Raw genomic sequence first — 27,353 nt, forward strand, 5'->3', positions numbered from 1 at the left:
TTTATGCCTGAATTACTTCAATTCCAGATGGAAGGAAAAGCTAAGTCCAGTTAGTTTTATAGAGGCTGGGGTTTGGGGCCTTCCTGTTAAAACGTAAACTCTCGGTAAGGTAGGGAAATAAATCAGAAATATGGGTGTACACTTGTAGAGATTTGCCAGACTGACTTTGTAGTTGGGGCTTCAGGACCCAGCATCTTTTAGCATCCTTGCCCTAGTTGAAGTCAGACACGCCCTCTCCCTGGTATCCAAACAAAGCTAGTTCAGGTGCTGCCTGAGTCCCACGTCCTTAAATTATCAACAGGAGTACTTCCTGGATGGGCCGGGTTTGATCAGGTGGTGAGATATAAGTTCTCTTTTACAGGGGATGACACCAGACTCAGAGAGTCCCACCTCCCACCTTGGATGCTCTCAAGATGGTGAACTCTCTGAGTTTTAACAACTGGAGCAGGCTGGGTGTGGCGGCTCATACCTGTAATCCCAGCACTTTGGGAGGCTGAGATGGCCAGATCATCTGAGGTTGGGAGTTCGAGACCAGCCTGGCCAACATGGTGAAACCCCCATCTCTGCTAAAAATACAAAAATTAGCTGAGTGTGGTGATGCATGCCTGTAATCCCAGCTACTCTGGAAGCTGAGCCACGAAAATTGCTTGAACCCAGGAGGTGGAGGTTGCAGTAAGCGGAGATCGTGCCACTGCACTCCAGCTGGGCAACAGAGTGATACTCTGTCTCAAGAAAAAAAAAAAAAAAAAAAAACTGGAATAGGCAGAGCCTGGAGGATGCGTGTGGACTTCCCATCCGTGCCGTATGTGCCTTGAAGAAAACCCACATATCTGAATGACCAAATCAAGCACGGAAAGGGTTCAACCACATAGCAGTGCCCTGTGCACCTTGGTGGAAAGGAATATTTCTGTCCATTGACAATGTAGCTGTCCACTGTTTGGAATCACTAAGTTTTGGTAGTTGCCACCCATCAACTTGTCAGTCCCAAGGGCACTCATGAAGCAGTCGCCCATTTAGTCTGCACTGGGGCAGTCCTGCGTCGCAGTGAGAAAGGGGACACTTCCACAGAGAAAGTGAAGGTTACGTGCCCAGAAGGAGCCAGACTGTGCCCCCGCGGAGTCCTCTGATGAGGCAGATGAAGAGTTTCTCTTCCTTGGGAAAGCCAAGGAACAGGAAACAGAGCCTGAGGAACAGGAGGAGGGTTCATCCAGCCAGCTGGGCTGTGGCATTTTCAGGACCAGGTGAGTGACAAGGGGAAGAGAGATTGGCCGGCACTGGAAACCAGTGGAACCTGGAGTGATAGGAGCAGGCAGCTTCGGAAGAGAAGGAGGTGCCTAGCACCTGAAATGGGAGGATGTCAGTGAAGACGAAGAGGAAGAAAAGGATGAGGAGACGGAGCGGCAGTGCAGCACCGTGTGTCGGCGCGCACAGGAGAGGGGACAGGAAGGCGGGGGCACAGAGGTGGGGGAGGGCCATGCTGGGGGGCTCAGAGCAGATCTGAGCACGGAGAGTCCACAGACAGTGAGGATGAGATGGAGCCCCGCCTGACGCAGCTCCTCACTGGGAAGAAGGGCCGAGTGGCCGCTCCTGAACCTGAGTCTGAAGCATTGAACCAGAAGGAGCCAAAGCAGGAGGCAGAAGGCACGCTGAGGAGGCATGGTGCCCACTCCAGACTGTAGGAGACCAAGGAAGAGCGGGGGAGAGCAGGCGGGGCCCCACTACTCTGGATGCACTCAACACCGTAGATGACAGTCGGGAGGATCAGAAGGCATGGACAGTTCAGGAGCTAAAACGAAGAAGAGGGCAGAGACGAGGAAGGAGAGCTTGAGAAGGAGGAAGCAGACATCGAGCGCCTGCAAACCTGGCTGAGGGAGAGCAGCAAGCTGAGCTTCGGGCACACGGCAAGGTCATTACCAGCAAAGTTGTTCAGGGCAAATATGAGAAACAAACTACAAGAGACTTCAGTGCCCCCACCCTGGAGGATCATTTCAACAAAGTCATTCTTCCTAAAGTCATGCAAGAACTTTGGGTGCTCTGCTTGTACCAAATACACCCACAGTGGAGATGGAGACACCACCTTTTTCTGCCCAACATAGGGCCAAGAGAGTACCCAGAACACAAACTTCTTCAAACAAAAGACAGCTGAAACACGAGATGTCTTTGAGCAACCGTTTGCCAAGAAGCAGAAGACTACGTAGGGGCAACTCCTTGTTGTCCCAAATGTGGAACTCAAGGGGAAGAGTCAGCATCTGGTCCTTGGTTTGCTTTTCCTGTTCTTTACATGGCCCCTGAATCCAGCCTGCCATGCCTGTGATTCTGGGTAGGCCAGTTTTTGAAGGTGCTTTGTGAGATTTAGATTTGTGCTGAAAAATCCCCCAGAAAAGCACTACCCAGGTAGAATTAGAGGCTTCCCACTTATTTCCAGGAAATCTTAGGTTTCATCTATGCTAAGACTTCCCTATTTACATGGGACTGTTCTGATTTTTAATTTTGGAGATGGGGTCTCGCGACGTTACCCATGTTGGATTTGGACTCCTGGGCTCAAGCAGTCCTCCCACCTCAGCCTCCCAAGTAGCTGGGATTACAGGCCTGTGCCGCTGCACCCAGCTCTGAGTTTCATTTTCCAGCCCCTTAGCTTGGGTCAGAAACATGGGCATGTGAGTGGACAATATATTTAACCCTTAGGGTTAGGAGTAAAATGCCAGGAAATCTAAACTCACTGAAAACTATTTTGCTTTCTTGGTTGAAGTGCATTTTTCTAGATAAACATACTTTTTGATCCATTTATGCGTTTGCTTCAAGAAATAAAAGAAACACCCCCCCACCAAGAGAAAGAAATGTACAATAAGGAATACAACCTCTGTGCCAGGCCATTCCCCGTGTTTCACTGGTGCCCCGGGGTCCACATGCTTTTTTTAAAAAAAAGACTAGTGTGCCAAATCTGTAGTAAATTGAAGAATGTCCGACCTTCCTCTGAGACATAGAGTGTGGCCTGCACATCCAGGTTTGTGACACAGGACTGTCTGTTGAAAATGATGTGCCAAAGTCAGATGTCAACAGAGGGTTCTACACTCGATGTGGAGAGAGATCTCTAACTCTGTTGGAACACGTCTGATTGGTATGCTGGGGAAAAGACACATCCCCCAGTGACATGCTGCCTAAATTGGCCTGAACCATACCCTACTATCAAAGGAATCAGCCCCACGTTTGCTCCTGCTGGGTGAAAGGAGGATGTCAGAGAAAAGAGGAGCATCCCTAGAAACACAAGAAGCCTACAGATCTGGATGATCCCCTTGATCAAAATGCCGAAGACTCATATTATACAATCAGTGACCCTATAGCGGATGAGCTAAAGCAGGCTTCAACCATGCCTCGTCTGGACCTACCAGAGAACAAGACTCTCACCACACTAGATGTGGATGGTCTGGGTGAAACAGATCAGAGAAATCATTTCTACCAGTTTGGAGAGATTGACAGTCACTCTAATGCAGAGACAGCAGGCTGCTTTCACCCAGTTTTCCACAAGGCAGGCTGCAGGCATGGCTGCTGAGAAGTCCTTTAATAAGTTGATTGTAATGGCCACAGACTCAAAGGGAAATCAGGAGGATCTCAAGCAGCCAGAGGAAGAGAAAAAGAAGGATAAAAACACAGACTCGGATCAAGCTAGAGCCTTTTCCAGGACTGCCATGAGCTCTTCCTCCTCTTGCAGCAGAAGATGCAGCAGCCAGCTACTTCAGCCCACCCCAGGTGGTCCTCCAGCACTGTGGCGAACATTGCCCTGCCACCCCCACCACCCCTCATGCCATCAGGTTTGGGCCACACATAGTCCACCCAATGAGTGCACCCTACTCCGTTCATGAAGGCTCCGGCCAATCCTTCTCAGGACCCTCAAAGGATGGGAGCTCATGCTGGAAAATACAGCAGTCCCCAGCACATTAGCACTACTCTGGGGCTCTGTGGAAGAAAGGGCACTTAAAAATCCCAGTAAACGAATTTCGGAGTAAATATATTTTTCCTTCTTTTGTAGTTTCCATGGTAGCTGAGTATGCTCAGATATGGATAGTCAGTGAACGACAGCCATGCTTCTCTACATGTGTTCAAAGATTCAGTGGCCCTCAAATAAGCTGCTGATGACACATCTGGTTACAAATACAACATGACTAATAAAAGCTAATGCGTGTTCCCGTCACCTCTGTGGTAACAAGTGGCTGGGTGAATTGGAATACCCAATGAAGTTACCATCTCAATTACATGTTCATTTTGTACCTGTTCGGTGGAGGCGGGCAGGGTAGAGAAATGATCTTCAGTAAAAACCCTTGGGCCGGCTGGGTGCAGTGGCTCACGCCTGTAATCCCAGCACTTTGGGAGGGTGAGGTGCGAAGGTCACTTGAGGTCAGGAGTTCAAGACCAGACTGGCCAACATGGTGAAACCCCATGTCTACTAAGAAAACACGAAAATGAGCTGGGCCTGGTGGCAGGCACCTGTAATCCCATCTATTAGGGAGGCTGAGGCGGGAGAATCACTTAAACCCAGGAGGTGGAGGTTGCAGCGAGCCAAGATAACACAATTACACTATAGCCTGAGTGACAGAGTGAGACTCTTGTCTCAATAAACAAAAAACTCGGCCTATTTTTATGTCCATGGGGTTATTTTTCTTAGTATCATCTTTAAAACAAACAAACAAAAGAGGCAAAATTGCTAGTACTAATCACTGCAGTGGTGTGAGGGTGATTTAACTCTTTTGAAGTCACACCCTCAGAAAGGCAAGTAGAAACCAGCATCCGGCAAAGCCCAGATGTTTTCTTTCCTCTCCTTTTCTTCGTTTATTACTAAAGGAAACTGACTGATAGTTTTACTTCTTTATGCTACAAAAAAAAAAAAAAAAAGACAAAAATAAAAATTACTTTGTGTTCCTATCAGTTGGATGAAACACAAATTTCATGGAGCTGTGTATTATTGAAGGAACCTGGTGTCTGGGATGAAATTATTTTCAACAACATCCTGTAAGACGCTTTCTTTAACCAACAGAAATGAAAAGCATGGAGTGTTTAAATGGAAGACTTGTGACCTGCAGCTGGAAATACGATCTTCCACATTCACCTTTATGTGTCTTCAGAGGCTCGTTGGAATTCCCTGCTCTGGGCAGGGGACTATCTATTTGGATTTAGAAAGTTTGGGTGTAACTGTATTATAGATGATAAAAGAAACTTGATGTTGGGTTAAAAAAATAAACTCTAAAAAAGAAGAGAAGGGAGAAATCATCAAAGAAGCAATTCCAGCCATTTTCACCAAACTAAAGAAAGAATTCAGACTGAAAATGAAAAGCGCCTTATGCCGCCCAGCAGAACTACATCCGTTTAGCAGAGGGCATTACAGAAACGTTTATGACAGGCCTATCTGTAGTAGCCCCAAAATGGAAATAGTCACAAGTCCGTCCTCATTAAATTTGGATACATCAATTATATATATATATTGGAACAAGAATGAAATAAACATGCAATGACATGGGTGAATCAGACAAAATTGACGAATGAAAGAGACCAGGAGCAAGGGTACATATTAAAAACATATATACGCATTTTATGATGATTGTATTTCTATAAAAATTCAAAAACATGCAAACCGATCTACGATACTGGAAATTACAATAGTGGTTCTCACGAGGGGCAGGTAGTGGCGCTCGGCAGCATTGTTTTTTAATCTAGGTACTAGATTAAGAGGTATTATCTAATCTAGGTATTACACAAAATGTTTGTTCATTTGTAAAATGATTTGTGCTCTTCTGTGTGTTATAGTTCAGTAAAAACTTTACGGTTTTTCTAAGTTCCGTATCAAAACACACCATAGTGAAATTTATGGGGATAAAGAGGAGATTCAGAAAGCTTTGGTTGTGTCTGGATGACGGTGGGGAGATAAAGGATCAAGACAGAATAATGTAAGACTTCTTTTTTTTTTTTTTTTTTTTTTTTTGAGACGGAGTTTCGCTCTTGTTACCCAGGCTGGAGTGCAATGGCGCCATCTCGGCTCACCGCAACCTCCGCCTCCTGGGTTCAGGCAATTCTCCTGCCTCAGCCTCCTGAGTAGCTGGGATTACAGGCACGTGCCACCATGCCCAGCCAATTTTTTGTATTTTTAGTAGAGACGGGGTTTCACCATGTTGACCAGGATGGTCTCGATCTCTTGACCTTATGATCCACCCGCCTCGGCCTCCCAAAGTGCTGGGATTACAGGCTTGAGCCACCGCGCCCGGCTGTAAGACTTCTTAAAAGAATTACTGGAACGAAACAACCATGGAGAAATGCCTGTAACATTCCAAGGGGAACTTAGGTCCAAACTCTCAATCCAGTGAGAAGGTAAAATAAAGACATGTAATAAAAGGTAGTCTCAAAAAATTGTCTGCCTATGTACCCTTTCTCTGGAAGTTTCTAGAAGACATCACAAAAATCACAGGGAAGACGGAGGACCCAGGGAACAGAAAGGAAGGGAAGAGACTAGTGGTGCAGGCCTGTAGTCCCAGCTACTTGGGAAGCTGACCCAGTAGAAGGAGCTTGCAGTGAGCTGAGATCACACCACTGCATTTCAGCCTGGGCGTCAGAAGGAAACTCCATCTCAAAAAAATAATTATTTTTTTTTTTAAATATTCATATTGGAAATTAGGAGGAGGGGGAAAGTACATTGTGATGTGAGGAAAAAGCTGGGAAAAAGTCTGAATCCTAATACCCTATAATAGGAAGTCAGTATTTATTTTATATACTATGCATATATGTTATTTTGATAATTTTAAAAACACTATGAGAAGAAGAATAATTGGTTCATCTGCAACACAGTGAGAATTATTTATTGCAATAACTTCTATTTAATTGGAAAATATAATATTTTTTAATTCCTTCTGAAGGAAACTTGTAAGTGCACTTTAATTTTTTATCTAGTTCTGTACTGTACAAGGTAAGAAAATCAAATTTAAAATGTTTCCATTTTCTGAATTACGTTATTGGCAATAATTACAAAAGTGGACTTAGATTATTTGAGTGTGTTGCTTAGCTTTTGCCTATATTCCTGTCTTAATTGTGAGCAGAAAATGGGGGGTTTTTTTGGTTTGTTTGTTTCTTTGTTTCTGTTTTTTGAGACAGAGTTTCTCTCTCATCGCCCAGGCTGGAGTGCAATGGAGCAATCTTGGCTCCCTGCAACCTCTGCCTCCTGAGTTCAAGTGATCCTTCTGCCTCAGCCTCCCAAGGACCTGGGATTACAGGCATGTGGCACCACGCCCGGCTAATTTTTGTATTTTTAGTAGAGACAGGTTTTCACGATGTTGGCCAGGCTGGTCTCAAACTTCTGACCTCAGGTGATCTGCCTGCCTCAACATCCCAAAATGCTGGGATTACAGGCATGAGCCACCATGCCTGGCCAGTTTTTTTAAAAGTGCGTATTCAAATAAGTGGAATGGTAAGATACAATAAGCATGGTACCTAGCTGAGAACATCTTTGCAGTCTTCCGACTGAAGCAATTAATCCTAGAAACTTCCAAAATTTCAAATGGTAAAGAGAAGCATGGAGGAAAAGCTCTTTTCCTTTTTTGTGTTACTGTATCAGTCATCTTTCCAGCTTAGAGAAAGTAGCAGTACATACATAGACAAGTACACAGTTGTTTCCCCCAAAATATTGAATTTCAGAAGTTCTCTGTCATTCTCACGATAACCATTTTTGTCGTTTCAAAATCTCAACAATTAAGAAACTTGAGAATGAACTAAGCAAACACTCTAGCTCCCTCCTTTTCAAAGTGCTGGCAAAGCACAGCACATCAAGCGCTGCTGGCTGGCTTGTCAAGACAGAGGCTACGATTCTATGGTAGGGCAGAAAGAGAAAGGCTGAGTGGGGAAGGTTGTATAGAGGACCCTCCTTATTCAAAGATTCATTAGGAGAGCCTCTGCAGAAAAGATTAACGAATAATCTAATACTGACTTGTGAAATTAGTCCTCATTCAAGCATCTCTCTCCTCTGAGCATCTGTAAGTCACTGAACAGTCTCTCCAGTGCTGTAAACATTAAAGCAAAGCAAACGGATAGCACAGTGAAAATGCTAATGTCCTAGAAGCTGAAATATGTCACGGAGCCTATGAAAGTGATGTTAGGAAACAACATGCAGGCAGCAGCAACACGGAGGAAACGGGAGTGAGCCGAGAGCCTAGTGACCAACATGAGCCTCCTCAACAAGCCCAAGAGTGAGATGACCGCGGAGGAGCTGCAGAAGCGAGAGGAGGAGGAATTGAACACAGGTCCACTCTCTGTGCTCACTCAGTCCGTCAAGAACAGCACCCAAGTGCTCATCAACTGCCGCAACAATAAGCAACTCCTGGGCCGCGTGAAGGCCTTCCATAGGCTGGATTGCAGTGTCGCTATCGTGGCTCACGATGACCTTGACCTTCTGGCCTCAAATCTGCCTACCTCAGCCTCTTGGATGGCTGGGACTACAGGCACTGCAACATGGTGCTGGAGAACGTGAAGGAGATGTGGACAGAGGTACCCAAGAGTAGCAAGGGCAAGAAGTCCAAGCCAGTCAGCAAAGACCGCCGCGTCTCCAAGATGTTCCTGCGTGGGGACTCAGTCACCGTGGTCCTGCGGAACCCGCTCATCGCCGGCAAGTAGGAGCCACCTATCCCTATCAGTCAACAGAACTCACTCCCCCGTCCTACCAAGACCACTGCCGCTGGTGTTGAGATAATAATGCTCTGTGTTTTTTTTTTTTTCTAGTGGAAAAAAGGAAAAAAGAAAACAGCATGAACTGGCTGGGCATGGTGGCTCATGCCTGTAATCCTAGCACTTTAGGAGGGCAGGGTGGTGGATCACCTGAGGCCAGGAGTTCAAGACCAGCCTGGCCAACATGTTGAAACCCCATCTCTACTAAAAATATAAAAATTAACCAGATGTGGTGGTGCATGCCCATAATCTCAGCTACTCGGGAGGCTGAGGCAAGAAAATCGTTGGAACCCAGAGGCAGAGGTTGCAGTGAGCCAAGATGGTGTCAAAAAAAACAAACAAACAAACAAACAAAAAAAACTTGAACCATAGCCAAGAGTTTGACTAACAACACAGAAGAAAAGAATCAGATAAGGATGATAACATAATAGGTGCTTCCAAAAAGAATGACAAGAATATTTAAAAATTTAAGGGCAGTCCTTGAAAAATTGACAAGCCTCTCCTGTTATCTTTGTGCGGGAAAAAAATGACCATTTTAATGATCAAGCTATACAAGTCCAACATGAAGGGTATTACATTGTGCTAGCATCCATTTTTGTCAGAACAGGGCTTTCCCCCAAAGAAGGGAGCCACAGGAGGCTGAAGTGAGACGGGACTGAGTTTGGCCCTGGCCGTGGGGTACACCTGAACTGGCTGAGTAAGCAGGGGAAATGGGACTAGCTCAGGAAGGAACTGGAGTCAGAATGAGGAACTCGAGCCTTCATCTTTTTCACATGTTCACCAACCTGGGGAGATTAAGATAGTCTTTACTAGGATTTACTACAGCATTTTCCAATTGGGGATTTTTTTTTAAATTATGTAAGGGAAAAATTTACAATACATTGCAATCAACTAATAGAAGTATTATTTTATGACACTTCTGTTTCAGTTTTATACATGTGTATACCTGTGTTACAAGGCAAATATTGGTCTGAGAGTCATGTAATCCAAAATTTGGGCCAGGCACAGTGGCTCACACCTGTAATCCCAGCACTTTGGAAGGCCGAAGCCAACAGATCACTTGAGGTCAGGAGTTTGTGATCAGCGTGGCCAACATGATGAAATGCTGTCTCTAAGAAAAATATAAAAATTAGCCAGGCCTGGTGGCTCACACCTGTAATCCCAGCTACTTGGGAGGCTGAGGCAGGAGAATCGCTTGAATCCAGGAGATAGAGGTTGCAGTGAGCCGAGATCACGCCTCTGCACTCTAGCCTGAGTGACAGACAGAGTGAGACTCCATCTCAAAAAACAACAACAAAAACCAAAGTGTGAAAGACACTGATATAGAGGAAGCTTTATGATCCTATTATAGATGAGAACCCCGGTAAGCCCTGGCTGAGCCACACTGGAGCACAGCACCAGACTGTGAGGTCTCTGGGCTGTGGTTGCTGGTCCTCAGGTTCGAACCCCAGCGCCTCCCTGCATGATGCATGAGCCCGAGGGCCCATTCCTTGGCCCCCCTGCCCACTCCTGCTGAATCCTTCTGTCTCCCCTGCTGCATGCGAATCTGGGTCTCATGGTGGAAAAAGTGTGTGTTTAGGCTCAGCTTGAGCTGGGTGTGAGGCTTAATTCAGCCCCCTACTTTACAGGTAAAAGTAGTGGAGCCATTGTGATCCTCTGTTGCCTTTTCTGTGAAAGTGGGAGAAATAATACCTATCTTATAGGGTTGTAATGAGGACTTAAAAAACATATGTCACCTTCAATCAAGCAGTATTCTACTTCTAAGACTTCATCTCTGGAAGTACTCATATGTGCACAGATTCACATACAAAGATGGTTGATTGCAGTCTTATAAAACCAAACATCTTGAAGGAGGTTAAAAATCTACTAAGGGGCGGGCATGGTGTCTCACACCTGTATTCTCAGCACTTTGGGAGGCCAAGGCAGGTGGATCACTTGAGATCGGGAGTCTGAGACCATCCTGGCTAACATGGTGAAACTCTGTCTCTATTAAAAATACAAAAATTAGCCGGGCATGGTGGTGCACACCTGTAGTCCCACCTACTCAGGAGGCTGAGGCAAGAGAATTCCTTGAACCAAGGAGGCGGAGGTTGCAGTGGGCTGAGATTGTGCCACTGCACTCCAGCCTGAGAGACTCCATTTCAAAAAAAAAAAAAAAATCTAATAAGGGATTGATTTATTTCAAATTATGGTATAGCAATATAATGAAATACTATGCAACTATTTAAAAGAATGAAGTATACGTAGGTCTACTTATATGGAAAGATATCTGCCTCACTACTTAGTGGAAAAAAACGACTTACAAAATCCTGATCCCATTTAAAATATATATAGAGATTATTGGACATGCATAAAGAAATGCTGCAATAGCATAAATATGGCTACAGTGGTTATCTTTGGGAAGCAGAATTATGAAGGACTTTAGATTTCTGTTTTGTAAAATTTTTTACAATGAGCGTGTGTGACTTTCATATTCAGGAAAAAAATTTGCTGAAAACACACACACACACACACACACACACACACACACGTGCATATGTTACCCAGCATAGCAGTTCTGAGTAGCTAGTGGTTGTTAGGAGAGTTCACTTTCAGCATGGGTCCTCTAAATCTTTAAATATTCCCATAGCAATGAATAGCCACTGTGCCTAGGGTTTTTGTGTGAATATATACACTCTTTTCTTTATTCTTGATAGACTCATTTTAGTTGTGCCTTGTTCTCCTTTTCTTCATTAGCTTTAAGCAGCAGGCTCAGGCACCTGTCACAGGAGATGCCATTATTCATTTTAATTTTTAAAATTATAGTAGCAATTTAAGCTCATCCTAAACATGGAAAACAAATCTGCACTTAGTCAACTGAAACCTTAAAGTCACCAATTTCACCATGCCTTTCAGTCCCACTACCCAAAGATGGCAGTGGCTCAGTGTACGGTCTTCACAGCTTCCGTGCGTATGCAAGTGTGTGTGTGCACTTGGTCTTTGTTTTTTGATACAGGGTCTCACTCTTGCCCAGCCTGGAGTGCAGTGGTGCAATATCAGCTCATGCAGCCTCAACCTGCTGGGCTCAGGTGATCCTCTCACCTCAGCCTTCCGCGTATCTGGGACTACAAACATATGCCGCCACACCGAGCTAATTTTTGTATCTTTTGTAGAGACGAGGTTTCGCCATGTTGGCCAGGCTGGTCTTGAACTCCCGGACTCAAGCCATCTGCCTGCCTCCACCTCCCAAAATGCTAGGATTACGTTGTTGCACAAATGAGATCATTATGCATATCAAAAAATTTACTTCCACTGCAGAGATTTATGTATACTATGTCTTTTTTAAGAACTGCATAATATTCTCCTTCGTAGATGTAATTTATTTCACCATTCCCTTATTGGCATAATTTTCACTATTGTTAGCAGAGCCACAGAAATATTATTTTACCTATATCTTTGCACACTTCAGTGAGCAGATGTGTAAGATAAATTCCTACAGGGGAATTAGCATTGGTCAAAGGGTATCCATGTGGATAGTTATCATGTGCTCTGACTTACATTCCCAGTAGTACATGTACGAGTTCCTTTTTCCCTACGCACCTTCAGCTGTACAAGCTGAGTATTCTTTACACAAAATGCTTAAGACCAGATATGTTTCAGACCTTAGATTTTTTAGGATTTTGGAATATTTGCATATGCATCATGTGATATCATGGGCATGGGACCCAAATCTAAACACAGAATTTATTTGTTTCATGTAAACCTTATACAGATGCCCTGAAGGTAATTTTATGCAATATTCTTAGTAATTTTTGTGACCCATTGCAGGAGGTCAGGTGTGGGATTTCAGATTTTAGAAAATGTTTGATTTTGTATTTTCAGGTGAAGGGTGCTCCACCTGTATTCTCTATTGTATATTGTTGTCTTATTATTGCTTTTCTTTGTCACTGTTTTTAACTCTTTGGCAGTTCAGTATGTGAAAAATGGATGTCATTGTTGAATTTGAATTGTTTTCATCATGAGCGAAGTCATCATTTCTTCATTGCCACCATCCATTTGGAAATGTTATGCACGTCTGCAAATTTAGTTAGAATGCTGGCCTAGAGTTTGATTAGATGGTGGCAGAGAGATAATATGCTTAGAAACATGGTCCTGGATAGAGTGTTGAGGAAAAGTAGAGAGAATGGATGGTGCATTTTAGTATACTCATGGTTTCGTTTTTGGACATCAGTGGTGGGTGGGAGACATGTCGGATAGTGGCATATTTTTGTGCATAGAAGTCTGTTAGCTATATGGCTGCCGTTTCAGCATCCCTGAATCCCTCGCCTGGCTGAAGTGAGCCATCTATTCACCTTTGTTCAAAATGTCCAGTATTCTCTATGTACTTTTTCTCACTGAAATCTGGGATCATACTGAGTCGGCATCTAGAGGAACCAACACGAGGGAATCAAGTGTGCATGCATCACCCAACGGTGCCTCATATGCCTAAGCAATTTCATGGAACTGCATTTCAAAATCACAGTTTGAAATGGTCATGTTCCAAACACCTATAAAGAAACCTGAAAATGTGGCAAAGTGTAGGCAGGGCTTTAAATGTAGAAAGAATGTTCAGATAACTTTGCAAACAGCTTTTTCGTGATAGCTCAGTTACTTCTTGCCTCATCAATTGTCCTTGGTGAGTAGGACATCCATGACCCAGCATATGTCAATGATAAAGTTTGTTCCAATACACATTATTTCTTCCTTTCAGAATGAGTGGCCTTGGCCGATATGAAACCTCTCTGAGCAGGGACTGTCACTAAAGGGAGCATGCAGACAGACTGTGTGGGGTCACATTGTGATGGAGACTTGGGTGAGGGCACTCACAGTTACCACTGGCTTTTCCATCATTTTGGATGTCTTCACCGGTTTCGTCATTTCACCATCCAGAAATACCGAATTATAAAGGACACAGTTCTTTCTGACTACCCAAGGCATCCAAAATTCAATCTTATGCAGACTTTGGTTGAGGACATTTTCCCTGATTCTTTTGCAGCTTCCAAGTCCACTAGTTCTCCATTTTTAACCTATCAGCTGCTCTATATGGATTTCGTGCCTTGAGATGTTATCTTCCAAACACACAGCATACAAAACTAACTTATTGTTTCTCTTTTTAGAAAATTAAGCAAATCTGCATGTAACTACATATTCAGGCCTCTGGTCAACCAGAGGCAATGAGCATGACCACAAGTTTGTGTAAACTCAGTCAAAAGCAAGGGAATGCAATACAGTAGTCCTTTTATGGGTTAATATGATCTCACTCTCCCCCTACTACAGTAGTGATCTTTCTATTCCTACAAAGGGGGGAGCCCTGGGCTGGGAACCCCTTCAGTTATCCCTTTTGAATGGCACAAATCTTCATCCCATCCGTCTGATGGTCCCAGCTGGTTTTAGTTGACCATGAAGGAAGGTAAATGCCTCAAGATCACGCACCTCATCCCCCACCTGAAAAAAGACATTTCACATTCACATTTTGCTGGTGACGGGAGCCCTGAGTCAAAATCTGTATGTAGAAAACAGCCCAGGAGATGGGTTGCCCGGTCACTGGCACCACAGCGCGCCGAGCTCCCTGCTCTGGATCAGGTTGTTGAGACCGCGTGAGGATGCGCTGCTGGGAAAGTGCCTGCTTTTTCCAATTTAGGTTCATCAGAGTGCATAAATCCACTGACAGCTCCCTTCAAATGGTGGTTCTCAACTTTCAATAAAATTTTGAAATAATTAACACCTGGTTTGCTTTTTAAAAATTTCGATTTTAAAAAAGGGCAGCAGGAGGGTGTAAATTGGGGCTATGGAAGGCATTCTAATATGGGGGGAAGAGCACACATCTTTGAGTTTGACTTTGAACCCTGACTTCACTAAATATTTGGCTATATGACCTTGGGAAGGTTATTTTTAAGCTTCGATTCCCTTCTCTGGGAGTAGGAGTAAGACTCCCTTGCAGTCTTGTGGACATTTATTAATAATAACTGTGAAACAGCACAGCTTAGGACTGGGCGTGGCGTCAGGGCTGAGTAAAGGTGAGCTTGCCCGTCTCCTCTCCATCTCTTTTTTATGTCACACTGCATCGGAGTCTTCTGTTTCTGCAGTTAAGGGCAGCACTGGATGTTGTCGTGGTGTTGACCCTGAGGAAGTGACAGCCCACTTCCTCGGGGAAGCGGTGACGTAGACACAGGCAATCATATCTCATTCATAGAAGCAAGTCCCCAGCTTCCACGTGGACCACCGACATCTGAGAAAGGTGGAAAGGGGCTCAGAGGTAGGAGCTACCACCCCAGCCTCGGGTGTTACCGAGCTGCACTGCAATCTTAGGGTGGGGGTGCAGGCAGGGGGACCCTCCCCCCATCCCTGAGAGGTTCCTTCCTCGGTGAGCTGACGGGCTCAGCACCAGAAGCACAGCCACTGCGGCCCCTGCTCTGTGAGGACTCTTGAGCCTCCAGCGGGGAATGACCCATGCTACTTATCAAACACAGGCTCGGCGCCTTCAAGCTCCTCCTCGCCAAGGAGCCTGCATGGCTGCAGGACGCAAAGCCAAAGGCCATCAGAAGGATGTCTGGAAAACACTGCGATTAGAAATGAGCAGACATTCCCGATGGAGCGCGGACCTCAGGCTGATTGTGATCTGAGACGGAACAGTGCCAAGGCGCTGCTAAATCACTAGAACACCTGTGGACAACAGCACGAGAAAGACACAGGCTCTCCCATAGGCAGGCTCTGCGGTACGGAGGGAGGCAGGCGCTTTGGTGACAAAGGGTACAGGCCCCTTTTGGGTTGTCTTGGGACAAGTCATTTAGTGGTGGTGGAGCTAGGGCTCGTGCTGTCAGTGTTGCTGTCCCCCATATCAAGGTCTCGCTGTGTCCCAAGCACTCTCAGGCTCCTTGTAGACATCATGTCCCAACAGCCCTGTGAGGTGGGTACTATGATTATGCCTATTTTAATTTTAATTATTTTTAGGTTATCTCGAGGTTGCAGAGCTCTCTGTTTAGATGAAGAATCTCAGACTCAGAGGTGAAATGACGTGCAGGTAGAACCAGTCTCACTATTTTCTGTCCAATGTGTCTTAGCCTTCATTCTCACCTGCAAAGTGGGGATAAAAAAAACACAATCTCATAGAGTTAGAGAAATAATGAATACTTCACAAGTCTGTGATATGAAATAAGTGTTTGGGCTCACGTCTGTAATCCCAGCACTTTGGGAGGCCAAGGCAGGCAGATCACTCGAAGTCAGGAGTTCAAGACCAGCCTGGCCAACATGGTGAAACCCCATCTCTACTAAAAATATAAAAACTAGCCGGACGTGGTGGCACACACGTGTAATCCCAACTACATGGAAAGCTGAAGCAGGAAGATTGCTTGAGCCTGGGAAGTTGGGGCTGCAGCGAGCCACTGCACTCGAACCTAGGCAATAGAGTGAGACCCTCATCTCAAAGAAAAAAAAAAAAAAAAAGCCCAACAAAAATAAATGCCAAATGCAACACTGGGCGTTACAGTAGCAGCTGCTGTAAGCAGGGGATAGCCTGAGTGTGGCTTACGTGTGGAAGGGACACTGGTTCTTTCAACCACACCGGCATAAGCAGAGAGCAAGCCTTATCCTAAAACCTTGTTGTTGTACGAAGAGTGGTACCATCTTTCGGACAAATCCTGAAAAAAATATATTTGGCTTCAGTAGGTACACCACGTGCCGATTAACCTAGCTCACTCTGTAACTCCAATAAGATTTTATGGTCCGATGATTCGAAGCTGATTTTTCCTAGTGAAGTAGGAAAGCTTTTATTTAGAGGCCTTTTCCCTTGCTCAGCTGGGGTTGAGCAATGTGCAGAGTTTCTTTGACTGGGAAAGAGTGGTGCCATAGCACTTAACCTCCAAGGAGATTATTTCATAAAATATTGATTTTTATGCACAAAACGGAGATAGTTCATGAATAGAAAATGTAAGCATAAGCAAAATGTTTTCAGTCCTCTCAGTTCATGAACACAAAAAGTAATGAATCCTGTTACCAACTGAGGCTGATGTCTGCTGTACCTACTGGGAAATAGGCAGAACTAGAAAATTATCCTTCCCCGATGTTTATAACCGCAAGAACTGTTGTACCAAAAGTAGACGCACCTGGATGGTACAGCCTTTTCCTGTAGGCTGTGAAGGCAAGGCTGTAGACTGTTGCAAGTTGGGCCAGGCACAGTGGCTCATGCCTATAATCCCAACACTTTAGGAGGCCGAGGCGGGCGGATTGCTTGAGCCCAGGAGTTCTAGACCAGCCTGGGCAACATGGTGAAACCCCATCTCTCCTAAAAATACAAAAATGAGCCAGGCACAGTGGTGCGTGCTGTAGTCCCAGCTATTCAGGAGGCAGAGGTGGGAAGATTGCTTGTGCCTAGGAAGCAGAGGCGCACCACGGCACTAAAGCCAGGGCAACAGAGCAAGACCCCGTATCAAAAAAAGAAAAAGAAAAAAATTATAGACTTGTTTGCCTCCATGACCCAAGCTATCACTGAGCCTTTTCCCAACGTTTCCCAATATCAGATCCATCTTACTGAGCTGTTGCAGACCAGAAATACGGTTTCACTGGCTATTGCTGTCTTGCAGATGCCAGCAGCCATGCCACATCACATGCTATGTCCTGACAGCATTTTTGCACCCAGCCCTCCCCCTCCCCATTTTATCTCTAATTCGTCATCACTCTTGACCTTACTCTATCGCTGTTAGGTAGCTATCCTGGGGTTGAAACAGCCTGGAGGGGTAAAAGGGCAGTGGTCTCAGAATCTAGAAGCAAGATTATGGCCAGGCACAGTGGCTCACACCTGTAATCCTGGCACTTTGGGAGGCTGAGGTGGGAGGATTACTTGAGCCCAGAAGTTTGGGACCAACATGGCAAGACCCTGTCTCTACAAAAAATAAAAGAAGTTAGCTGGGCATGATAGCATGTACCTGTGGTCCCCGCTACTCAAGAGGCCGAGGTGAGAGGACCACTTGAGTCCAGGAGTTCAAAACTGCAGTGAGCTACGATCATAACACTGCACTTCAGCCTGGGTGACAGAGCAAGACCCTGTCTTACCAAAAAAAAAAAAAAAAAGAAAGGTATCATAATTATGTTTTAACTCACATTGTCACTAAGCTATCTTGAGCAATTCAGTGAATTACTCTTAATGTTTGTTTCACTGACTGTGTATAAGGAATGTTGACAGATGTTGTGAGGATCAAATGAGAAAATGAGGTGAAAGTGCTGTAAAAATAAGTGCAATGTCACAACGAGATCTCAGTTCACATCCACTAGGATGGCTCTAATCAAAAAGACAGATAAGAACAAGTGTTGGGTGAGTAGGTAGAGAAATTGAAACCCTCATATATTGCTGGTAGGATGGTAAAGTGGTTCCTCTGCTTTGGAATACACGGGGGCTGTTCTTCAAACAGGTAAATATAGACTTACCCTGTAATCCAGCAGTTCTGCTTCTAGGGATGTACCCAAGAGAAATGAGAACATGTATCTACACAAAACCTTGTACATGAATGCTTAGAGCAGCATTATGCATAATGGCCAAAAAGCGGAAAGCACCCAAGTGTCCGTCAACTGTTGAGTGAATAAATAGAATGTCCTATACCCATGCACCTGAATATTATTCAATAATAAAAGGGTATGAAGTGCTCATATGCTACAACACGGATGACCCTTGAAAACACTATGCTAAGGAAAGGAAGACATCCATGAAAGACCACATATGGCAATTCCACTTAAACAAAATATCCAGAATAGGCAATCCGTAGAGAGAAAAAGTAGATTAACGGTGGCCAGGGGGCTCAGTGTCAGGGAAGGAATGGGTATAACCGCTAATGGGTCCAGGATTTCTTTTTGGGGTAATGAAATAGCACTAAAATTGATTTATCAGTATATTCTAATATACTAAACTCCATTGAATTTTTCACTTTAAGTGAGTAGATTGTACAGTATGTGAATTTCATATCAATAAAGCTGTTATGGGAAAACATAAGGGCCACGCAAAGGCCATTAATAATAATACTGGGTTTTCAGCAAATGACCCAATGGAACTGAACTCCCGCAAAGATCAATCCTGGGCTTCATCAACCTAGTACCAATATGTCTGAAATTCAAGATGCATCTTATAACGGAAGACGTCTCACAGTCTGCTAGCCAGGCCGCACCCATCATTGCTTGCGTGTCCATGAAGCTCAAAAGCACCAGTGTCCAAACTTAGAAAATGGATATCAGTTGCTTGGAATAAAATCCCAGAAGGAAGAGTGAAGCACTCCTTTCCTTCCCGGAAACCAAACGTTTATGGGAAAAGAGGTAGGGAGAATGATAAATCATCACGTGCTTGGCGATAATTTTGAAGCAGGAATCAAAAATAGGCAAGCAAAGAGCCCAGCCCCAAGAGCTTTTAGTACTGTTGGATTCTCTTAAGAAATGCTGCATCACCAATGCCCTTGGTGGTACAGAGGATGATACTGAGTGCATAAGCAGCGAAGTAGACTCTGAGTCAAACAAGTGATTCACAAGGCTGGGATTCTGAATGAGAAGACAATTTAGGAACATTTTATTTTATTTATTTACTTATTGAGACAGAGTCTCACTCTGTGGCCCAGGCTGAAGTGCAGTGGCCTGATCACAGCTCACTGCAACCTCCGCCTCCCAGGTTCAAGTGATTCTCCTGCCTCAGTCTCCTGAGTAGCTGGGATTACAGGCATGCACCATCATGCCCAGCTAATTTTTGTATTTTTAGTTGAAACAGGGTTTCACCATGTTGGCCAGACTGGTCTCAAACTCCTGGCCTCAAGTGATCCACCCACCTCGGCCTCCCAGTGGGCTGGGGTTACAGGTGTGAGCCACCGCACCCGGCCTATTTTTATTTTTTTTTTCGAGACAGAGTCTCGTCCTGTGGCCTAGGCTGGAATGCAGTGGTGTGATCTCAGCTCACTGCAACCTCCACCTCCCAGGTTCAAGTGATTCTCGTGCCTCAGCCTCCAGAGTAGCTAGAATTACAGGCATGTGCTACCATGCCCAGCTACGTTTTATATTTTTAGTAGAGATGCGTTTTCACCAAGTTGGCCAGACTGGTCTCGAACTCCTGGGCTCAAGCGATCCTCCTGCCTCAGCCTCCCAAAGTGCTAGGATTATGGACATGAGCCACTGTGCCTGGCCAAGAAGACAATTTAGGAATATTTTAAATCAATTTATTTCACCTAGATTTTCCTTTTTATGTATGCAAAAGAGTGTTAAATATTTCAAAAATCTAAGTCTAAAAGAGCAATTTCAAAAAGTATAAAATAAAATGGTAAGTGATACGGAGCATCATCTCATAGTTTAACTGGAGCATTTTTCCTTTCTGAGGACTACATAATATAATCCTGCAATCATCATATTGGGTACTTATTATGAAAGATAGTTCTTAAGGGTGGCAGTAACTATTTTCTAAGTTCAATGTGACATCTCTAGCTGCTATGTTGAATTTTTTTTTTTTTTTTTTAACAGAGCCTCACTCTATCACCCAGGCTAGAGTGCAGTGGTATGATCTCGGCTCACTGCAACTTCTACCTCCTGGGTTCAAGCAATTCTTCTGCCTCAGTCTCCTGAGTAGCTGGGACTACAGACATGTGCCACCATGCCTGGCTAATTTTTGTATTTTTAATACAGACAGGGTTTCACCATGGTGGCCAGGCTGGTCTTGAACTGCTGGCCTCAAATGATCCGCCTGCCTCAGCCTCCCAAAGTGCTGGGATTATAGGCGTTAGCTGCCACGCCCAGCCTGAAAATTATTATAGCATAGTTCTCACTACTCAGTCATTGAGATTAGTTGACACTTGTTTCAGGACTGTCATAGAATATTTATTTGGGCTGGGCACAGTGGTTCACATCCATAATCTCAGCCTTTTGGGAGGCCAAGGCAGGAGGATCATTTGAGCCCAGAAATTCAAGACCAGCCCCCATCTCTCCAAAAAAAATAAATAAATAAAATAGCTGGGTATGGTGGCATGTACCTTTGTGTGTGTGTGTGTGGTCCCAGCTACTTGAGAGACTCAGGTGGGAGGATCGCTTGAGCCTGGGAAGTTGAGGCTGCAGTGAGCCATGCTTGCGTCACTGCACTCCATTCTAGGCAAAAGAGTGAGACCCTGGATTTTAAAAAAAGTTTCTGTGAGTGTTAAGAGCTGTGTGCTTTCTGTTGCTCCCTTAGTCTGTGTCAGGTACTGTGCTAAATGCTCTTCATGCATTTCTCATTGGTATCTAACAACAATAATATGTGGAAGGTATAATACAATTTCCTGTTTTACAGAAGAGGAAACTGGGGTTAAGGAATACGAAATAACTTTCCCAGAGTCCTTCAGCAACTAAATGACAGAGCTAGGTCCTGGATCTGTCTGACTCCAAAACATCATGCCCTTGATGTTCGGCCAGCACACCTTTATGGCTGATCTGAATTGGGTCTTTAAAATCCCAGACAATTAAACACAAGGGAAAACAGGAAAAGGCAGTTGGGTATAGAAGTGTTTTGTTTTGCCTTTTCAGACAAGGTCTCAGTTGCCCAGGCTGGAGTACAGTAGTGTGAACACAGCTCACTGCAGCTGTGAATTCCTGGGCTCAAGTAACCCTCCTGCCTCAGCCTCTCAAGTAGCTGGGACTACAGGCATGCGTCATCACACCTGGCTATTTTTTTATTTTTGGTAGAGATGAAGTCTTGCTGTCTTGCTCAGGCTGGTCTCAAACTCCTAGGCTCAAGCAATCCTCCAACCTCAGCCTCCCAAAGTATTGGGATTACAGGCCTGAGCCACCCTGCCCAGCTAGATATAGAAGTTAGTTGGGGTTTGCAGACTTCTGGTCTTTCTCTCACTACACTAACAGTCAACTTGGCCAGCTCTGGGTTTTCCAGGTTACTCAGTGGAAGTCAAAGCAAACACAAGTGAGAATCTATAGTTAGAGGTTCCAGTGTTCTGTAAATTCTGCGGGTGAGGTATAAAATAAAGTTTCTGACTTTCACCTTTATTGTCCCAGCATTCTGGGTTGTTTTGTTTTTTGTTTGTTTTTCTGTATGCTGAAATACCCACAGAGAGAACTACTGAAGATTTGAGATGTAGAACCGGAATAAGCATAACCTACGGCAAAATCCCAAATCACAGAACTTCGGAGCTCCAAAGACTCTCAGAGGCCAGGCACAGTGGCTCACGTCTGTAATCCCAGCACTTTGGGAAGCCAAGGCAGGCAGATCACTTGAGGTCCGGAGTTCGAGACCAGCCTGGCCAACATGGTGAAACCCCGTCTCTAATAAAAATACAAAAATTAGCCGGGCATGGTGTCATGCGCCTGTTGTTCCAGCTACTCTGGAGGTGGAGGCAGAAGAATTGCTTGAACCGGGAGGTGGAGGTTGCAGTGAGCCAAAATTGTGCCACTGCACTCCAGTCTGGGTGACAGAGCGAGACTCTGTCTCAAAAAACAAACAAACAAAAGGCTCCAAGAAATTGGCACACATTAAAACCGCCTACACAGCTCTTCCCAGACAGCTGTTGAATGAGCATCTCAGAGCGAGTTGGTCTAAGAACTACATTCTCAGGGGTTCTCAAAATAGGATTCCTGGACAGCAGCTTCATATCAGCTGGGAACTTGTTAGAAATGCATATTTTGGCTGGGTGGGGTGGCTCACGCCTGTAATCCCAGCACTTTGGGAGGCCGAGGTGGGCCAATCACCTGATCTCCTGAGATCGGAAGATTGAGACCAACTTGACCAACATGGAGAAACCCCATCTCTACTGAAAATACAAACTCAGCGAGCATGTTGGCACATGCCTGTAATCCCAGCTACTCAAGAGACTGAGGCAGGATAATCGCTTGAGCTGCAGGGGCAGAGGTTGCAGTGAGCTGAGACAGTGCCATTGTACTCCAGCCTGGGCAACAAGAGCAAAACTCCATCTCAAAAAACAAATGCATATTTTGGGGTCTCGCCCCAGACCATTGGATTAGAAACTCTGGTGGCAGGGCCCAGCAACCTGTGCTTTACCAACCGAGCCTTGCGGGAGGTTCCCAAACTTCAGCAGGTTTGAGAACCACTGAACTAGACCAAGAACTTGGATATGATCCTAAGGTCATGCCTTCTTTTTGGAAGTACATCACAGCTCTATTTCAATTTCTTCAAATTCAAAATATTTATGTTCATATTTTATATACTTGGACTTTTTTAAGCATGTATGTATTTAAAAGCACAAGAATCCTAGCCTAAAATTATGAACTTATTTTCTTTTTTTTGAGACTGAGTCTCATTCTGTCACCCAGGCTGGAGGACAGTGGTGTGATCACAAGTCATTGCAGGCTCAATCTCTGAGGCTCAAGCAATCCTCTCACCTCAGCCTTCCAAGTAGCTGGGACTACAGGAGTGTACCACCAAACCTGGCTAACTTTTTATTTCATTTTATTTTATTTTATTTTTTTGAGATGGAGTTTCGCTCTTGTTACCCAGGCTGGAGTGCAATGGCGCCATCTCGGCTCACCGCAACCTCCGCCTCCTGGGTTCAGGCAATTCTCCTGCCTCAGCCTCCTGAGTAGCTGGGATTACAGGCACGTGCCACCCTGCCCAGCTAATTTTTTGTATTTTTAGTAGAGACGGGGTTTCACCATGTTTGGTCTCGATCTCTGGACCTCGTGATCCACCCGCTTCGGCCTCCCAAAGTGCTGGGATTACAGGCATGAGCCACTGCGCCCAGCCTTTTTATTTTTTTGTATAGACAGGGTCTCACTATGTCTGTCGCTCAGGCTGATCTCAAACTATAGACTCAAGCAATCCTCCTATCTTGGCCTCCTAAAGTGCTAGGATTACAGGCATGAGCCTCTATGCCCGACTCTGATTCTATTTTTCTACCTCCTCCTTAACATCAACTAAAAATAGCTTTAAAAGTTTGTCACTTCTAAGTGTTTTCTGCATTAAATTATAAAATATTAGATGATAAAACAACCTCTTATTTTAAAAAAAAATCCACTGTGGTAATGCACAAATAGATACAGGGTATGGCTGAAACTATTTTAGAAAATTCCTTGGTACGTTTACTTTGCTGTGTAAGGTATTTTGTGAAAGTTAATACATTTGTTAAAAATCACTTTTCCAATTTACTGACTCAAGTAAAAAAAAAAAAATCAGTGAAAAGTTACTATCGTCCATAAGGAAAGAAGGAAGATACTTTACCAGCTCTTGAATATCTTGAATCAATTTCACTTCTGAAATACTCCTTGTAGTCCTACTATTTTGATTTAATACTTGGTCGGGAAGGGAAGAATTTGTTCAGGCCAGCATTTCCCAAATGGCATTTCTGCAAGAGGTCAAAAATTATTTCTCAAAGAAAAGATTCTGTCGTAAGTACATTTGGGAGATGCTGTGTTAAAAAAAATTAAATGGGTAGATTCACTTCATGACTTTGTAGAGTTTGTAATACGGTAATATGGACTGTAAATCTCTGGGGGTGGGGGTGAAGGTGGAGTGTTGTGCATAGCATTTGCCAGACTTTTTTAAATAAAAGTTTTTAGAAACAAACCAAAAAAGCATCATTTCTAAGGACCTCGGAAATAGATTTGTTATATAGAATCTTTCTTTGTAATGGTAATTCATGCAAAGGAATTTTACCTACAAATGCTTTTGATAATTACCTTAGTTTGTAAAATATCCTGCTAGCTGGTTTTTGGTGTCCTGAAACTAAAATTTAGCCCCTGGGTATATGAAATGTTTTGAGATGTATCTCTGCTTTAAATAATTCCTTTCATGTTTTCTAAAAACATCCCTTCTAGAATAATGTGGGATTTTTTTTTTAGCAATTCAGTAAATATAAAATGAACATGACAGATATTGTTCAAATTAAAATCTTTGTTAAAATTGTTTTTAATGTTGATAATAGGCAGAAACGGCCAGCTGGCATTATGACCGTACTGGCGATAAGATAAAGTTATTTCAATTATTAATATTTTCTCAGTGAATACTTATTGAATGTAATGTTAAATTATGTTTTGTTGAGTAGTGAAGGCTCTGAAGAGAAGTACATATTAGTCTTCTATTGTTGCATGACAAAAATGATCATAAACAGAGGCTTTAAACAGCACCCACGTATTAGCACCCAGTTCTGTAGGTCAGAAGTTCAGTTTGGCATAGTCAGGTTCTCTGCTCAAGGGGATCACAAGCCCAAATCCACGTGCTGGCCAAATCGAGCTCACATCCACTTCCAAGTTCCTTTGGGCTCTATTGGTAGAATCCACTTCCTTGTGGCTCTCTAACTGAGGTCCCACTTTCTTGCTGATCAGTAGTAGGGTATTGCTGTCTGGTTCTAAAAGCTGCTTTCACGTCCTTTTCCTGTGACCCACACCTTCAAGCCAGCAAGGGCGAGTCTTATTCTTCTTGTGCTTTGAATCCCTGTCTGCCTCTAGCACTTTGCTTTTAATGATTTAATGTGATGAGGGTCAGGCCCACCTGGGTAATCTCCCGTAGCATCAACTTCAGCTCTGCCACCTAACACAATCTAATCAGGGGAGTCAGCTCTCATCATACTCGCTCATTCCACCTGTGTTCAAAGGGGAACGGATTCTCTAAAGATGGGCTCAGGGGAGATCACTGAGGATCATCTTAGAGTTCTGCCTTCCACAAAGTATAAGACACATCCCAGTGCTCCTAAATTAACAAGTAAAAGGTAATAGTCTCACCTTTTACTTGTTAACTTGGGAGCAGTTAACAATGTCACAGGCATTGTGACACACACCTGTAGTCTCAGCTACTTGGGAGTCTGAGGTAGGAGGATGGCTTGAGCTCAAAAGTTTGAGGCCGCAGTGAACTATGACGGTGCTGTTGAATAGCCACTATACTCCAGCCTGGGCAACAGAACCAGACTCTCTCTCAAAAAAATTAATTAAAAAGAAATTGATATACAAATATGACTAGAATGTATAATTTAAAATGAATACTACAATCCGTGCTGCAGTCGTTTATAAAAAGCTGATTATCAGTGGAAAAAAATTGATTACAAAGGTCACATAGAGTTTTTTTAAATCGCCAGGTACAGTAGCGCATGCTTGTAGTCCTAGCGATTTGGGAGGCTGAGGTGGGAGGATTACTTGAGCTCAGGAGTTTGAGTCCAACCTGGGTAACATAGTGAGACCCTACCTCCTTAAAAAAAAAAAAAAAAGTATTGAACTCGACTGTGCCGGATCATTACAGTAATGGCTATCATTGATTGAGTTATAAACCCCTTGTACAGCTCAGTATAGCTCAGTACTAGGGGTTTATAACTCAATCAATGATAACCATTGCTATTATCATGAGGTAATGAGGCATGCTCATTCAATCCTTACAAAAATTCTACAATTATTCCCATTTTGCGATAAGAACCAGCTAGATGACTTCCAAAACAGTCCAGATGAGCGATATCAAGGGCCTTAGGTGAGAGGTGAACCATAGGAAGGGACAGTGGATGGGTGAAACTTGGGAAGGTCAGAGGCAGTGGCTCACACATGTAATCCCAGCATTTTTGGGAGGCTGAGGCGGGAGGATCACTTGAGGCCAGGAGTTTGAGACCAGCCTGGGCAACATAGAGAGACCCCATAGACCACATTTCTACAAAGGAAAAAAGAAATGTGGTGACTCATGGATGTATAGCATTGCTATGGTTTGAATGTTTGTCACCTCCAAAACTCATGTTGGAACCTGATCCCCAGTGTAACAGTATCGAGAAGTGGGGCCTTTGGGAGGTGATTTGATCATGAGAAGCCTCATGAATGTGTTAATCCATACATGGATTAATGGATTATCGTGAGAGTGGATTAGTTATCAAGAGAGTGGGTCAAGAAAATTCAGTATTGGCCAAATTAAGGTTGAGTTATATGTATTACATCCAAGTAGGGATGACCAACAGCAACTTGGACACACAGGCTCAGCAGAGAAGTCTGTCCTCAGAGAGGCAGATTTTTGGACTCTCAGTGCTCTGGAATGAATGCAGCGCTATTTATTCACATTCCCACTAACGTATGCTAGGCCCTAGGAATACGGATATGAAGATACAGATCCTGCCATGGAGAAGATGTAAACTCACATACACCTGTGCAGATGTTGTGCCGTTACAATGAGCACATGCATAGCATACCATGAGAGCATTTACGTGGGGTGACTTCCCGAAGCAGAGGACTCCAGGCAGATGAGAGTAAAACCAGGAGGGAAAAATAGAAGAGAGACCTTCTACAGACCATGTCAAAAGTGACTACAGAGCTAAAAGCTGAGGTGGCCACAGAGAAAATGGAATTTAGGTTAAGATCATGTTGTGTTAGTCCTGTGGGGTTTTGGGGTTTTTTTGTTTTGTTTTGTTTCGTTTTGTTTTTGAAATGCAGTCTCACCCTGATACCCAGGCTGGAGCGCAGTGGCGCGATCTCAGCTCACTGCAACCTCTGCTCCCCAGGTTCAAGCCATTCTCCTGCCTCAGCCTCCCAAGTAGTTGAGACTATAGGTGCCCGCCATCACGCCTGGCTAATTTTTGTATTTGTATCAGAGAGGGGGTTTCACCATGTTGCCAGGCTGGTCTTGAACTCCTGACCTCAAATGATTCACCTGCCTCAGCCTCCCAAAGTGCTGGGATTACAGGCGTGGGCCACCACGCCCAGCCCTAGTCATGTGGTTTTATAATGGTGCA

The 27,353-nt window shown here is 44.2% G+C and overlaps 1 protein-coding gene and 1 pseudogene across 2 annotated transcripts in view; both read left to right on the forward strand.

Moving 5' to 3' along the window:
* Positions 1-27,353, forward strand: part of HMGB1 (high mobility group box 1) — a 151,574-nt gene that overhangs the window by 72,037 nt on the left and 52,184 nt on the right. The window lies entirely within an intron of this gene.
* Positions 1,482-25,892, forward strand: LOC141581672 (pre-mRNA-splicing factor RBM22 pseudogene; annotated as a pseudogene). The gene has a single exon (XR_012514454.1). The product of XR_012514454.1 is annotated as a pre-mRNA-splicing factor RBM22 pseudogene (transcript).

The sequence above is a fragment of the Saimiri boliviensis genome, chromosome 16, assembly GCF_048565385.1.
Source record: "Saimiri boliviensis isolate mSaiBol1 chromosome 16, mSaiBol1.pri, whole genome shotgun sequence".
Taxonomy (NCBI): Eukaryota; Metazoa; Chordata; class Mammalia; order Primates; family Cebidae; genus Saimiri; species Saimiri boliviensis.